Source organism: Dreissena polymorpha, chromosome 5 (assembly GCF_020536995.1).
Source record: "Dreissena polymorpha isolate Duluth1 chromosome 5, UMN_Dpol_1.0, whole genome shotgun sequence".
In the NCBI taxonomy this organism is placed as follows: Eukaryota; Metazoa; Mollusca; class Bivalvia; order Myida; family Dreissenidae; genus Dreissena; species Dreissena polymorpha.
The window spans coordinates 12348787-12365508 of NC_068359.1; the positions used below are offsets into that span (position 1 = coordinate 12348787).

Genomic DNA, 16722 nt, shown 5'->3' on the forward strand with positions numbered 1-16722 from the left:
ATAATGCCACTAATATCTGCCTGTATCTACTTGCGTAAACGAAGTAAGTAATTTGTATCTTTCTTTTTTTAGTTACATTAGTTGTCTTGTACCAAGGCATTTTTTTTGAAACCTTAAAATCCTAAACTAAATGGGCAGTACAAATCACTAAATGTAATTCAATGATCAATTGTTTCATGTTAAAAACAACCAAACATTCAATAAACAGCTGCGCCATGAGCGCATGATACGCCCGTCGTTCGCCAATGAAGTAGTAAGGTAATAAATAACCCTTTGAATCATTTTTTTACTTCAGTTTATTTGTATTTGAATACATGGTTTATTTTATAAGTACATGAGCATGGAGCGCCGTCTCCTTGACATTCATACCATATCTTTTTTTGAGTATATGTATGCATTTCTTTAGAGGATATGGAGTTGAAGTAAACCTGTTATAGATATTTTGACCAATAATAAAAGAGAAATGTAGATGGGTAAGTGGTAGTGTACAATCGGAATAGAAAAAAGCTCACCTTGTTCAATTTTTCAGGGATACTAAAAAAAAAAAAAAAAAAATCCATCGAAGGATATTTGAGCTACAGTAGGACATTCAATGAAATGACGAAATTTTGACGAACAAAGTCCCATAACTCTGGAACGACAATTCAGAATTCCGTCAAAAACGAAAGGGGATCAGGGTTTATCAATATTAAGATTGTGTTGAAATTTGAAAAAAATCCATCGAAGGATATTTGAGCTACAGTAGGACATTCAATGAAATCACGAAATTTTGACGAACAAAGTCCCATAACTCTGGAACGACAATTCAGAATTCCGTCAAAAACGAAAGGGGATCAGGGTTTATCAATATTAAGATTGTGTTAAAATTTGAAGAAAATCTGTCAAAGGATATTTGACGTAGCGTACGACATTAACAGACGGACGGACGCGGGGTATACCATAATACGTCCCGTCATAGACGGGCGTATAAAAACAGTGCATAAAGGGTGAGTAAAACTTCAAGTGAACCCTGAAGAAATCGACAACAAACAAAAACACATTTTATTTTCAGGAATTATTCCATATCTGAAATTATGAATAAAACTTGGCTAAATATATTAATGGTACTGTAATTTATGTCTAGCATAAATTCTGTGCAAGTGTGCTTGAAAATAACCCATTTATGCCTAGCATCTAGAAAAAAGGCCTTGGCAAACAGTGTAGACCCGGATGAGACGCCGCATCATGCAGTGTCTTATCCGGGTCTACGCTGTTTGCATCAGGGTCTGCGCTCTTTGCTTAAAGGAATTTCTGTAAGAAATATTCTAAATATAGAAATAAATATCCTAGACATCCCTAATTTTGGAAATAAATTGATCCAATTTAGAAGGATAAATGGGTTAAACCTGATTGCAAAATATTCATATAAAGAGACCTAGTATATTCTTGAGACAAAGTGGATTTGACATATTGTATAAATAACCAACATAAAACTGGTATCAGACCAAATTCTGTCCTCATTTGGGTAATGGCAACTGAAAATAATAGGCATTAAACTGCATGGTTGGAATTCCCACATCTCTACTCTGAAATGGAATTCCAAAACTATGAGGGAACGGATGGCTATTGTGAGAATTGGAATTTAAAACATTTCATATCTTTATATGACATATTGAGAGAGATTTATTGGAATGTCACAAGTTCTGCTTCCTTGTTCTTACTGGTTTGTACACCAGTGACAAATAGATACAGGCTTATGCCCTCGTTGTGCCCTCGATGTTTGCAATGTTTTGACAGAACAAAGCAAAACTTGCCAAATTGTTCACTGATGGGCAGATAGAAGTTTGTTGTTAATATTGTGAAAAATAATCTTTGTACAGAGTTACTTCTCAGTGGAAGCATTTAAAAGTAATTTTAGAGGGGGGGTGTAATCTTTTAATTACATGCCTTGTGGAAACAACGTGGGAAAGGGGATTGGATCACTTAATATATATTTTAGCAGGTCTGTGGAGAAACCAGGCTAAATTCATGTGCATTATTATTATTGTCCCATAAAGTCAAAGCATAGACCATACGGGCTTTTCAGGGACGACACTTTCTCTATTTGTGGAATTTTTTTAGAAAAAGACTTCTCTTCTAATAAAAAATTCAGTCAAAGCAGAAAATATTGAGCCTGATTAGGCTGTGTGGACTTAACAGGCTTATATAAGTTGATACTTTATGCACATGCATCAGGCAAGGTTTTCCATGAACACAGCTTATTTCGTTTGCTCAAATCTTACAGCACTTGTACTTTCAACCTAATTTTGACTCAAATGATGTTTTCCCTACTTTATAAGCTTCACATTGTACATTCTTAGCTTTGTACACAATAATAATGGCAATATCATAATACTAATAAAACAAGCAAATTTGTTGAATTGATATCCCCCGCCAATATGCTTCTGCACACAATAGTGTTATATTTGACACTCAAAAAAGCATTTTTTCAAGATACAAAGGGCCATAACTCCGTTTTTAACAGATGGTGTACAATGCCATTTGGCGTGCATCATCCTCCTATTCATATATATACTCATACCAAGTTTCAATGAAATCAGCCAAAGCACTTCCAAGATATGGCTCCGGACACACAAAAAAGCATTTTTTCAAGATACAAAGGGCCATAACTCCGTTATTAACAGACGGTGTACAATGCCATTTGGCGTGCATCATCCTCTTATCAATATGTATACTTGTAACCAGGGTCATTAGTTATGAAATAATGTTTCAATATGTTTTATGATGCACATTAGTTTATATCTCATGTATGTTGGTAAATATGCAAGTTGTATTTAATGATATTGATGTGCTTATACCAGAGACCATTAGATAATTATCAAAGAGGATTCACCGACACCTATAGAGAAGTAGTTCCACCAGGTTAAGAGAAAGACAGTTACAACATGTGTGAGATAGTAGGGGGTAAAGGTTATGTAAGATGATGTGAGTGACAGTTGGATATGTAGAATATATGAATATGGCCAATGACTGAAAGATACATATTGAGATAGTTAGATTTGATTGGAAGAAAGGAACTAGGGGTGTGACTGAATGCTGTGAGAAGGGAGTTAGGGATAGAGATGTTAGTCAGTGAGGGTGATAGAAAGGTTAAGATTAGGATGTATAAAGCGAGTAACAATATTAGAAATTAAGTAATGTGGACACTATTTGTTGATTAGAATAGAAATAAAATATAGAAATGGAAGTTGGAATTGATTATATATATTCACCCACTACAACAATAAGTAAATGCCGACCGATGACATACTCATACCAAATTTCAATGAAATCTGCAAAAGCACTTCCAAGATATGGGTCTGGACACAAAAGTGCCGGACGGAAGGACGGACGGACAGACGGAAGGACGGACAACGCCAAAACAATATCCCTCTGCCTATGGCAAGGGATAACAACAATATCTTTTGTTGAATAAGTTATACTTTCAAAACAATTATTCACATTTTTATCTGGGCATTCTATACTCCATCATACAAAAATGGTAGATAATGTTTGGCATCCTGCTTTGTAATAAATTAATTCAAAACATGTTTTACCTATGTGCACCTAATTCTCTGCATTGATATATTTGGGCCATTTCCTACCAGAAACACATTTATTTTTCACATGGTATATTATTTCCAAACAAACCATCAATCACCCTTTTTTCTCTGACCCACATTCTTTCACTCTGACAGATTGGCCATTAAAGACTTTATTGTGGTTTTATTGGTTTGTTAAACACAGCCTAAAACATTACAGATTTGTTCATGTTACAGCAACATGAATTGCACTACATGCCACACCTTACATTTAACAGGCATCTGAACATTTTACATTTTAACAGATTTTGTAAAAAGCATGATATTTGTGTGTTTTTTTCAGTATGAAAAATGTTGCATCATGTCTGGTGAGGTACACAATGTATATTTATTAGCATTTAACCAAATGCAAATATGGAAATAAAAAATAAGTGCCATCAAATGGAACACAAACATATTGTTTTTGGTTTTAAAGCTGATATTTTTAATTCTCCTGTTTTACAGTTGAACTCGCAAAAAATGCCCCAGAAGTCTGCACAGGCTAATAAGGGACAAAACTTTTCTGCTTTTGTGGGATGTCTGGTTTAAAGGCTGTTCCTTCCAAACTGAAATCCATTCTAGGCACAAAGTGTCATTCCTGATTAGCCTAAGGATACTGCACATGCATTGGGCTCCATTATCCCAGAGTGTAGCTCATGTGATAATCCTTGGTCATTTAAACACTGTCATTAATCAGCCAACAGTCATGTGATAATCCTTGGGTCAATTAAACACTGTCATTAATCAGCCAACAGTCATGTGATAATCCTTGGTCAATTTAACACTGTCATTAATCAGCCAACAGTCATGTGATAATCATTGGTCAATTTAACACTGTCATTAATCAGCCAACAGTCATGTGATAATCCTTGGTCAATTAAACACTCTCATTAATCTGCCAACAGTCATGTGATAATCCTTGGTCAATTAAACACTCTCATTAATCAGCCAACAGTCATGTGATAATCCTTGGTCAATTAAACACTCTCATTAATCTGCCAACAGTCATGTGATAATCCTTGGTCAATTAAACACTCTCATTAATCTGCCAACAGTCATGTGATAATCCTTGGTCAATTAAACACTCTCATTAATCTGCCAACAGTCATGTGATAATCCTTGGTCAATTAAACACTCTCATTAATCAGCCAACAGTCATGTGATAATCCTTGGTCAATTAAACACTCTCATTAATCAGCCAACAGTCATGTGATAATCCTTGGTCAATTAAACACTCTCATTAATCAGCCAACAGTCATGTGATAATCCTTGGTCAATTAAACACTCTCATAAATCAGCCAACAGTCATGTGATAATCCTTGGTCAATTAAACACTCTCATTAATCAGCCAACAGTCATGTGATAATCCTTGGTCAATTAAACACTGTCATTAATCTGCCAACAGTCATGTGATAATCCTTGGTCAATTAAACACTCTCATTAATCAGCCAACAGTCATGTGATAATCCTTGGTCAATTAAACACTGTCATTAATCAGCCAACAGTCATGTGATAATCCTTGGTCAATTAAACACTCTCATTAATCAGGCAACAGTCATGTGCTAATCCTTGGTCAATTAAACACTGTCATTAATCTGCCAACAGTCATGTGATAATCCTTGGTCAATTAAACACTCTCATTAATCAGCCAACAGTCATGTGATAATCCTTGGTCAATTTAACACTGTCATTAATCAGCCAACAGTCATGTGATAATCCTTGGTCAATTAAACACTCTCATTAATCAGCCAACAGTCATGTGATAATCCTTGGTCAATTAAACACTCTCATTAATCAGCCAACAGTCATGTGATAATCCTTGGTCAATTAAACACTCTCATTAATCAGCCAACAGTCATGTGATAATCCTTGGTCAATTAAACACTCTCATTAATCAGCCAACAGTCATGTGATAATCCTTGGTCAATTAAACACTGTCATTAATCTGCCAACAGTCATGTGATAATCCTTGGTCAATTAAACACTCTCATTAATCAGCCAACAGTCATGTGATAATCCTTGGTCAATTAAACACTGTCATCAATCAGCCAACAGTCATGTGATAATCCTTGGTCAATTAAACACTCTCATTAATCTGCCAACAGTCATGTGATAATCCTTGGTCAATTAAACACTGTCATTAATCAGCCAACAGTCATGTGATAATCCTTGGTCAATTAAACACTGTAATTAATCAGCCAACAGTCATGTGATAATCATTGGTCAATTTAACACTGTCATTAATCAGCCAACAGTCATGTGATAATCCTTGGTCAATTAAACACTGTCATTAATCAGCCAACAGTCATGTGATAATCCTTGGTCAATTTAACACTGTCATAAATCAGCCAACAGTCATGTGATAATCCTTGGTCAATTTAACACTGTCATTAATCAGCCAACAGTCATGTGATAATCCTTGGTCAATTAAACACTCTCATTAATCAGCCAACAGTCATGTGATAATCCTTGGTCAATTTAACACTGTCATTAATCAGCCAACAGTCATGTGATAATCCTTGGTCAATTAAACACTCTCATTAATCAGCCAACAGTCATGTGATAATCCTTGGTCAATTAAACACTGTCATTAATCAGCCAACAGTCATGTGATAATCCTTGGTCAATTTAACACTGTCATTAATCAGCCAACAGTCATGTGATAATCCTTGGTCAATTTAACACTGTCATTAATCAGCCAACAGTCATGTGATAATCCTTGGTCAATTAAACACTGTCATTAATCAGCCAACAGTCATGTGATAATCCTTGGTCAATTTAACACTGTCATTAATCAGCCAACAGTCATGTGATATTCTTGGTCAATTTAACACTCTCATTAATCAGCCAACAGTCATGTGATAATCCTTGGTCAATTTAACACTCTCATTAATCAGCCAACAGTCATGTGATAATCCTTGGTCAATTAAACACTCTCATTAATCTGCCAACAGTCATGTGATAATCCTTGGTCAATTAAACACTCTCATTAATCAGCCAACAGTCATGTGATAATCCTTGGTCAATTAAACACTCTCATTAATCTGCCAACAGTCATGTGATAATCCTTGGTCAATTAAACACTCTCATTAATCTGCCAACAGTCATGTGATAATCCTTGGTCAATTAAACACTCTCATTAATCAGCCAACAGTCATGTGATAATCCTTGGTCAATTAAACACTCTCATTAATCAGCCAACAGTCATGTGATAATCCTTGGTCAATTAAACACTGTCATTAATCAGCCAACAGTCATGTGATAATCCTTGGTCAATTAAACACTGTCATTAATCAGCCAACAGTCATGTGATAATCCTTGGTCAATTAAACCCTCTCATTAATCAGCCAACAGTCATGTGATAATCCTTGGTCAATTAAACACTCTCATTAATCAGCCAACAGTCATGTGATAATCCTTGGGTCAATTTAACACTGTCATTAATCAGCCAACAGTCATGTGATAATCCTTGGTCAATTAAACACTGTCATTAATCAGCCAACAGTCATGTGATAATCCTTGGTCAATTTAACACTGTCATTAATCAGCCAACAGTCATGTAATAATCATTGGTCAATTAAACACTGTCATTAATCAGCCAACAGTCATTTGATAATCCTTGGTCAATTTAACACTGTCATTAATCAGCCAACAGTCATGTGATAATCCTTGGTCAATTAAACACCAGGTTTTTTTTTCCACTTTTTGGGACGATAGCCCATGGCTTTGGAATTGGGAATTTTATCGGCATTTTCATGAAATTGGGAAAATAAATTCATTAGCCTTTTTATTCCAAACGAAAAGTCCACTGATTAGGGAAATACTAAATTTTATATAACTCTTTATAATCAATCAAATTAAAAGAACAAAATCATATAATACTTTGTTAAATGTAATTGAACTATAATTGAGATAAATACGCATTAGACACTTCTTTCTTTTTTTTGGAAATTGGGAATTTTTTTGCCACATTTTGGGAAAAAAGTATACTTTTTTAGATTGGGAACATAGCCGAATTTCGGCTATAAAATCGGGCCAAAAAAAACCCTGAACACTGTCATTAATCAGCCAACAGTCACGTGATAATCCTTGGTCAATTAAACACTGTCATTAATCAGCCAACAGTCATGTGATAATCCTTGGTCAATTAAACACTGTCATTAATCTGCCAACAGTCATGTGATTATTCTTGGTCAATTAACGACTGTCATTAATCAGCCAACAGTAATAACCAATTGTACAACATTAAGTCTTTATAGCAAAGTGTGTGTCAGTAATAAAAAGAGAATTGTTTCCCCAAACCATGGTTAATTTTTACTAACTTAAACCAACAGTTGAAAAGTTAAAATTTGGAACAATTGTGGTAATGCTGAAATAGAAACCATTTTTAAAAACCTTTTCCCATCCTTTTAAACTTGGATGTGGAATATTTTGTCATATCAAATATCTAAGTCACAAGGGTGGATCCTATCTGATGGCAGATAACAGAACTTGTGGTAAAACAATGCAACTTCAAATGGGTAGCAAATGGTATCTGAAATACAATCTAGCATTTTAATTGGACCAGGCTGGATTTAAATGTTACAATAGATAGATGAATTGAGGCAGAACTTGTTTCCATTGTTTATGTACAGGATCAAATTTTCAGTTGAAAATATTTCTGGAATTTCAAAAAATCAAAAGGCATTTTCAAGGATGCCACTCAGCAGGGAACGTTTCAATGCAAGAACGTTTCAATGCGTGTTAATGAACTGTTCATGAACTAACAACCTTGTGGATTCTCATGTTAAATAAAATATTCACAAAATCAAGTTCATGAAACCAAGTTCATAATTATTTTTACTCCTATTGAAAGTGTGTAAAAGTTCACAAACTGTTCATGAAACATTTATTGAGTTCCTGAACAGTTCACAAACTCTTAACATGGTGCATCAACAATTCATGAATGTGTAGTTTATGAACTAAAAGTTTGTCAACAGCACAGTTCATGAACTAACAAGAGCTGTGTTTGTGAAACACATAGCCCCCTTCTGCACTTTGAGGGTGTTTAGGAAAACTCAGCCTTGATCTGAAAGTCATACAAGTAGACCAATAATCAGGTATGTATCTGAAAGCGTTTGAGAAAAAAATAAAAAAAAATGTTATTTTTGGAGAAAATGGTTAAATCCAAGGCCCATAACTACGTCAACAATCAATTGACCGGAACTAAACTTGAATTTGATCTGTTAGTTATACAGGTTAATGGGGGAGATTGGCTGTAGAAAGGATTTCATGACCAAATTCCAGACAATTTATGTAACCCTGCCTATAAGCAAAAATTCAAGCACTCTAGTACTGAAATAGCTCAGCTTGGCGTTTACAAGAGATTGGAATGCTTGGTCATATGGAAACTAGAACTATGTCACAGATGTGACAAATACACCCACATGAAAAGCTGATGAAAAGTACTAAGCGTAATAGGGAACACCATGCTGAATGTGTTAAACGCACTAAGTGACCCCGTGACCTAGTTTTTTGCCTGGCATGGCCCATGTTCAACCATGAACTAGAGATCATCAAAATAAAACTTCTGACCAAGTTTGGTGAAGAGCGGATAATATTTCTTGAAATAGAGAGCGGACACCATACTGAATGTGTAAATCGCATTAAGTGACCCCGTGACCTAGTTTTTGGCCCGGCATGGCCCATGTTCGAGCATAGCCTAGAGATCAACTATATAAAACTTCTGGCCAAGTTTGGTGAAGATCGAAGAAAACTACAACAAGAGCACCGCCTTTTGGGTGCAGACCGCTCATCTATTTTCTTTTTAAAGGTGAACGGACTCTCATTTTCAATCACAAAGGAGGGAGGGGTGGAGTGAAGAGGGGTGTATAGTGTGGGGGTGTGGACATTTATTACATTATCTTCCAAATAGGCGCAAAAAATGCAACATAAAAAATCGGGGGGGGGGGGGGGGGGGGGGGGGGAGGGGAAAGGGGGGGATTCTTGGGTGCGATGGTTGGACGGTATTTCAAACATAAATAATAAAAATAAATATTTGTGTTTTTTAACCGTTTCAAAAAAAATAAAAAATTTGGGGGGTGAGGTGGGGGGGGGGGGTATAGTGTGAGGGTGTGGTGGTAATTTGTGAGATGATCTTACAAAAAAAAAAAAAAAAATTAGGGGGGGGGGATTCGGGTGGGGAAAGGGGGGTGGGGGGGGGGATTCTTGGGTGCGATATTTGGACGGTATTTCAAACATAAAATAATAAAAATAAAAAGTTGTGTTCTTTAACCATTTCAAAAAAATAACAATTTGGGGGGGTGAGGTGGGGGGGGGGTATAGTGTGAGGGTGTGGTGGTAATTTGTGAGATGATCTTCCAAAAACAAAAAAAAAAATTGGGGGGGGATTCGGGTGGGGAAAGGGGGGGGTGGGGGGGATTCTTGGGTGCGATGGTTGGACGGTATTTCAAACATAAAATAATAAAAATAAATAGTTGTGTTTTTTAACCGTTTAAAAAAAAAAAAATGGGGGGTGGGGGGGTATAGTGTGAGGGTGTGGTGGTCATTTGTGAGATGATCTTAAAAAAAAAAAAAAAAAAAAAAAAAAAAAAAAAAAATGGGGGGGGGGGGGGGGGATTCGGCGGGGGGGGGGGGGGGGGCACGGGGGATGGTTTGGGTGGAGTCTATTGTGGTATGTCAGGTAAGAGTAGTTTTGTCAAAGTATCAATCAAATCTAATCATAAATAAAGAAGTTATGGCAATTTTAGCAAAATTTAATAATTTGACCTTGAGAGTCAAGGTCATTCAAAGGTCAAGGTAAAATTCAACTTGCCAGGTACAGTAACCTCATGATAGCATGAAAGTATTTGAAGTTTGAAAGCAATAGCCTTGATACTGTAGGAATAAAGTGGACCTAAACACAAAACTTGACCAAATTTTCAATTTTCTAAGTATAAAAAGGGCACATAATTCTGTCAAAATGCCAGTCAGAGTTACATTACTTTGCCTGCACAGTCCCCTTATGATAGTTAGTAAGTGTTGCAAGTATGGAAGCAATAGCTTTGATACTTAAGGAATAAAATGGACCTAAACACGAAACTTAACCAAAATTTTCAATTTTCTAAGTATAAAAAGGGCACATAATTCTGTCAAAATGCACGCCAGAGTTATCTAACTTTGCCTGCCCAGTCCCCTCATGATAGTAAGTAAGTGTACCAAGTTTGAATGCAATAGCATTGATACTTTCTGAAAAAAGTGGACCTAAACGCAAAACTTAACCAAAATTTTCAATTTTCTAAGTTTAAAAAGGGCACATAATTCAGTCAAAATGCACGCCAGAATTATTTAACTTTGCCTGCCCAGTCCCCTCATGATAGTAAGTAAGTGTACCAAGTTTGAATGCAATAGCATTGATACTTTCTGAGAAAAGTGGACCTAAACACAAAACTTAACCGGACGCCGACGTCAAGGTGATGACAATAGCTCATAATTTTTTAGAGAGCGGACACCATGCTCAATGTTTCAAACGCACTAAGTGACCCTGTGACCTAGTTTTTCACCCAGCAAGGCCAATGTTCGAACTTGGCCTTAAGATCATCTAGATAAAACTTCTGGCCAAGTTTTGTGAAGATTGGATAAAAACTACTTGCATTAGACAGCGGACAACATGCTGAATGTTTTAAACGCACTAAGTGAACCCATGACCTAGTTTTTGACCTGACATGACCCATATTCAAACTTGACTTAGACATCATCTAGATACAACTTCTGACCAAGTTTGGTCAAGATCCGATAAAAACAACTTGAATAAGAGATCAAACACTTAATACGGACCGACAGACAGACAAGTTCACTCCTATAGCAGGTATCCATTAGCAACACAATTAGTAATACAACTAAAATTGTCTCAATGTGAATGACCTGATTATTCTGCTATTATGACAGACATGGCAACAGAACAAGACAGACTGAGCTACATGTACATGCAATACACAAGCGTTTAGTCTCTTGAAACAATCCAGCTATTTTACCTGAACCAAATGTTTTACCACATCTACAGCTTAGTAAAGATCTCTGAAGATCAATCATTAAATTCCTCAGATACCTGTTCTGTCTAGGAAGCAGCATGTCATAACACTGACAGCTCTAAAATGAAACATGTAAACATTATGAAAGAGGAACTAAAGCTGAATTTTAAAACCACAGTGGTCGCAAAGAAGCCGTTCAACCTAAGCACATCTAGCACGCTGCAATTCTTATATAAATGTGACCAACAAATATATAAATGTTCACAGCTCTCCTATATGAAACATAAGAATATGATAACCCCTGATATTATTGGCATTTATTATGAACAAGACCTCATTTTATATTTCAGGCTATATGATCACCCTGAAGTTTGCACCATGTAAGCATGTATTTTATTTCAGTTTAAACCTACTTATTTTAGCTTGATTGAATTGAAAGCATAATTCTTATTGAAAAGCTCTCAAGTCCATATTTTCTTTTAATTTTACACATATTTGACCTCAAATAATATATTTCTCTTGAACACAACTTTATATATAAGTCGTTATTGTTAAAATATAAAATGATTATCGATATTAAAAAGTTGTAAACTAAATATTTGATTATTTCATAACCTAACTCTTTCGCACTTTTTTCTCATTTTGTTGTTGTTACAATTCATTGTTATGAACATGACATACAATCTATATCAAGGAATCATTAATTTTACTTACAAGATTCACTCTTATATTCATTATAAAAACTTACTATATAACATATTAAAACTACAACTTTATATAATCCATCCAAAGCTTAAGTCATCCAGCAGTCACGCACATTCAAAGACAAGTTGGACACCCTACTGGAACGAAAAAATAGTGTACCGGGTTATTTTATTGTGTTTCTTCAATTCCATTCAACTAAGTTATGCATGCCAAAACACAGCTTTTTGAGCACAGGCTTACGAATGTGTTAAAAAATGTATAAATTTCCCGTTCTGTCACAGTGGTATTTCGCCTTGTGTATTATTGCTTTCAAAGGGCTTTCACATAAATGTTTTTCTTTTCACCTAGGAGTTACAAGTCCTCTGAGAAGTCAGAAGTACCCCCAAGTCTGCCCTCAACAATGGGGAAGACATCAATAAAGTGTAGGAAACTGAAAGAACCTGTCAATTAACGTCAACAGTCCAAGGAGCTTAGTTATGTAGGTTTTTGTTCAAGATATTTTTTATCTTTCAGTGCTGTCTCAAGGAATTATTTTTACAATATTTATTTTGCTTACAGCATGAGTAATTGTATATATGGTTATCTTAATGAACAAGTACTTAAAAAAGACCAGGTCAGAAGAATTCATTCACAGATAGTCATCATTTTTAAGAATGTCCGACGTTTTTTCAACTTAAATTAATTGTTAATGGGTTATAAAGCAATCTGGACTAACAAACCAAAATTATGATTGCATGAAGAAGAAAATCTATCATAACTCTTACCTAAAACTTCTGAATCAAACGTTGACAACATCACTGGCTATAGGCAGCAAAGAAACTTGGGAAATTCAATGAAATTAAATTGATTTATTGAATGATAATAATTAATATTTAAGTAAACTGGGTGCAGGACTAGGTTCCTTCCAACATTTGAGTGGCTATCTACAAACTCAGATTACCAGGCTACAGGTTCTTACACATACACTTCTCTTCCCATAATCTTTTTGGCCAAATAAGGCATTCCTTCTTTTTCTACTCACACCATTAAAGTCACCTAGAAAGAACAGCAACCCTAATGGGGTTTCAGCCCAGATCTTCTGGAACCTTAAAGCGTGGCTCTTACTTACTGTGCTACCAGCATGGGCTGTTCAGGTTCTATTTCCCCTCCCCCAAGCCATGGCTTTTCTTTCTTGATTGGGGGAAGTTAATTACTCACTTCAGGTACTTTATTGTTTTGCAATGGGATTATTATCAAAGAAAAGTAACTTTCCTTTTTTTCATCAAATTTCAGTTTGATCAATTGTAACGATTATTTCCAGTATATCGTTTGCATCAAAACTTAACCATGCTCCTTTGCATTTAGCTATTTTGTCGTATTTCTGTTTGGAATAGGTGGTATTGCTACAAAATAAAAACATCCCATGAAAGAAGAATTCATACAAAATTTCAAGGTAATACACTTTAAATAAAATTAGAATGAAAATGGAAAAACATTATACTCTACGAGGGAGGTATAATTATCATGTCGTTGATAGAGATTAGAGATTAATATTTAAATTTTGTTTTATTTAGTCTGATAACCAATTTAACCCTTATCAACTTTTTTTTAAATCAAAATTTAACAACTTTCCTTACCCACTGGGGGTGATTTTTTTCTAAGTAAAAAAATAAATAATAATACTCTTTTCTTTAATATATTTTCAAAATTATGCACTTCAGCTTAACAAATTTCAAGAAAGAAAAGAAAACAGATTCTGGTTTAGAATTTTAATATTTAGAATCTGCAGCTTCATGTTTCTTCTTGTTATAAAAACATAAATAAACATTACCAAATCAGCTAGTATGTTGGTACAAGTAAACTAAATAGAAATATACAAAGGGCAAATTTACAGATTTCAATTATCTCTTGGATATTTTACCATAAAGGGCTGAAATATTTATATATGTCAATATTTACAATTAGATAGCTCTGTCAATATTTTGTGGCAATAAATCATACCACTAGAAGATAAACTGGTTTTCAAATTCCAACAGGATATTTTCTCTGGGCCAGCTAAGGCATTTAGATGTAAGGGTCTGTTACTGTGACACTTGAGATTTGAAATTATTTATGATAATTTTAACAAAAAATACTTGACAATAAAATATTTGTTTTTAATGAGCGATATTTATTACAATTTAAATGGTTACATAATAATAATAATATTGGTTAACAAAAAATACTTGACAATAAAATATTTGTTGTTAATCAGCAATGTATATAACACTTTAAATGGTATATTGGTTAAGATTTTTTTAGAGATTTGCAATGTATTTGTATAATGTTGTATACACTGTTGATTTTATAATATTCATTCTAATGTGCAAATGCTTTGATCATACAATATTAACCATTTTCATGCTGGGAAATTTGTCGTCAGCTAAAATGTCGTCTGCTGAACTTCTAAAATTAGCATTTTCTGCGATTTTTTTCAAAGAATACTATCAGAATAGCAAACAGTTTGGATCCTGATGAGACGCCATGTTCTGTGGCGTCTCATCTGGATCCAAACTGTTTGCAAAGGCCTTCAAAATTCGGTTCCAGCACTGAAAGAGTTAACAGAATTGTGTCCTTGTCCTGGGACCTATATTGAAATAAATTATATTTAATTACCTAAATTGTATTTTATGTTCAATAATTCTGTTAATTTTAAATGATGTTGTCAACTATGACATTTTAACGTATTTTAACTTGCTCACATGCAATTATATGAAATGTTAGCAGATAATTTACTCCCTGCAATTTTGAAGCGACATTATCACAGTCGGGCAACATGACTTATAAATAAACAAAACTTGACATATATTTACAATATGTATTAAAATTAAGTTCCAACAAACTAATAAGAACACTCTTGAGTTAGGAAAATACTAAAAATATAGGCTTGTAAATTAATAATCATCAATTGGAATCAGTAAAAAAATATAAACTGTTACTACGGCTTTTCAAGATACAGTGTAAAATATAAACTGTTACTACGGCTTTTCAAGATACAGTGGAAAATATGTATTAGTACCATTATAAAAGCATTTAAGTCACCCAGTTTTATGTCGAAAGCCAGAGTGGCGTAGTGAAAGCCAGTTAATCCCTTGCTCATGAAAGTCCAAGGTTTGAATCTCTGTTCAGGCCATTTATAACTTCCTTATTTGTCTTTTTCCTTTCAATAATGACAACTTTAGACTATTCCAAAAATATAAGTTTTGTGAGTAAAAACATTTTTAATCATTTTTCCAAATTTGAAAATCAGTGAACAAGTCCCCTTAATATAAAAAAGCTTATTAAATTGTTTTTTGTAAACATCAGGCCCATATAAAATTAAAAAAACAACATTAACAATATAAAAATTAAATTTTCAAAAGGATCTTACAGTAAAAAAAAACGCCAGATACATTTTATACTACGTCATTACTTAATATAATTTTATGTTTAATTAAAACAACAGTAACTGTTTCAATAATAATGTGCTAATTGTACCTCGTCATAATTCAAAAAGGTACTGTTGAAATTGAATTTCAACCCACAAACCACAACCACACAATATCTTGTTCAGATAACAAACACATTAAAATTGCCTTTTTAAAATTGTGAAATTACAAAGTAATCATAAAAATCAAATTGTTCAACCCTTCCCTATGCCTTATGCTCGAGGGATGTTTTAACCACCACCTTTCTGTCCCCACATAATAATTTTTCATATTCGTATAATACAATGTCCGCAGTGTTGTTACTCTTAGTAAGCTGTAATTACCTGTAGGCCAATCCTACAACATCTCGCCAAGCATGATTAATCCTTGATGTTTTTTTTTCCTTTTTGCACAGAGTATTAATTTTCTCTAATACAGCTTTTACAGTTACTTCTGATATAAAAAATCAAATTATTCCAGAACAATTTTTATGAAATAAACACCAATACACCATATACACCTTCATTCAATATATTGAATATACTACACATCATGTTAAATGTTAATGTATAACCAACTACTACTTTATTCCACACTGTTAATATAAACTTCAACGCTGTTACAACGGTTTAATCCTCAACATCACTGACCTTTAATAATAATTATCAATTTTTAGTAACAGCTTTGTAAAACTTCCACAGCAAACTTTTTTTTCAAACAATTTTAATCCATGACAAATGTGTGACTTCACAACCCAATATTTTCCCATACCACTTCTCCTTAAACTCAATTCAGGTATTTCACAGCACGGCTGTACATTTTTCATCTGCAGGTAAGAAAGCGAGAAAAGAGGAACGAAGAGAGTTTATCTATAGGTCGCTGGCTGTTAAGTTATGTCCCTCCAAATACACAGCAACGGAATAGTAGCATTGGTATAAACTTTATAGTAAAGCTATCAATGAACTGTGAGCCCAGTTTGTACCA

General features: G+C 34.3%; 1 protein-coding gene and 1 long non-coding RNA gene across 6 annotated transcripts in view; one reads left to right on the forward strand and one right to left on the reverse strand.

Annotated features, from left to right (window-relative positions):
- Positions 1-16722, forward strand: part of LOC127882237 (uncharacterized) — a 73101-nt gene that overhangs the window by 35804 nt on the left and 20575 nt on the right. The window contains exon 2 of the long non-coding RNA XR_008050456.1: positions 12662-12791. This is a non-coding gene — a long non-coding RNA (uncharacterized LOC127882237). The remainder of the gene's footprint in view (positions 1-12661; positions 12792-16722) is intronic.
- LOC127882217 (uncharacterized) overlaps positions 1-16722 on the reverse strand; it is a 64466-nt gene that overhangs the window by 14668 nt on the left and 33076 nt on the right. Inside the window, exon 1 of one of the 5 annotated variants that reach the window (XM_052430728.1) lies at positions 16083-16650. The exons of the other annotated variants lie outside the window; for them this stretch is intronic. The gene's annotated coding sequence lies outside the window, so the exon portion shown is untranslated. Of the gene's footprint in view, positions 1-16082; positions 16651-16722 lie in introns of those variants that run through there. 5 annotated transcript variants of the gene reach the window in all.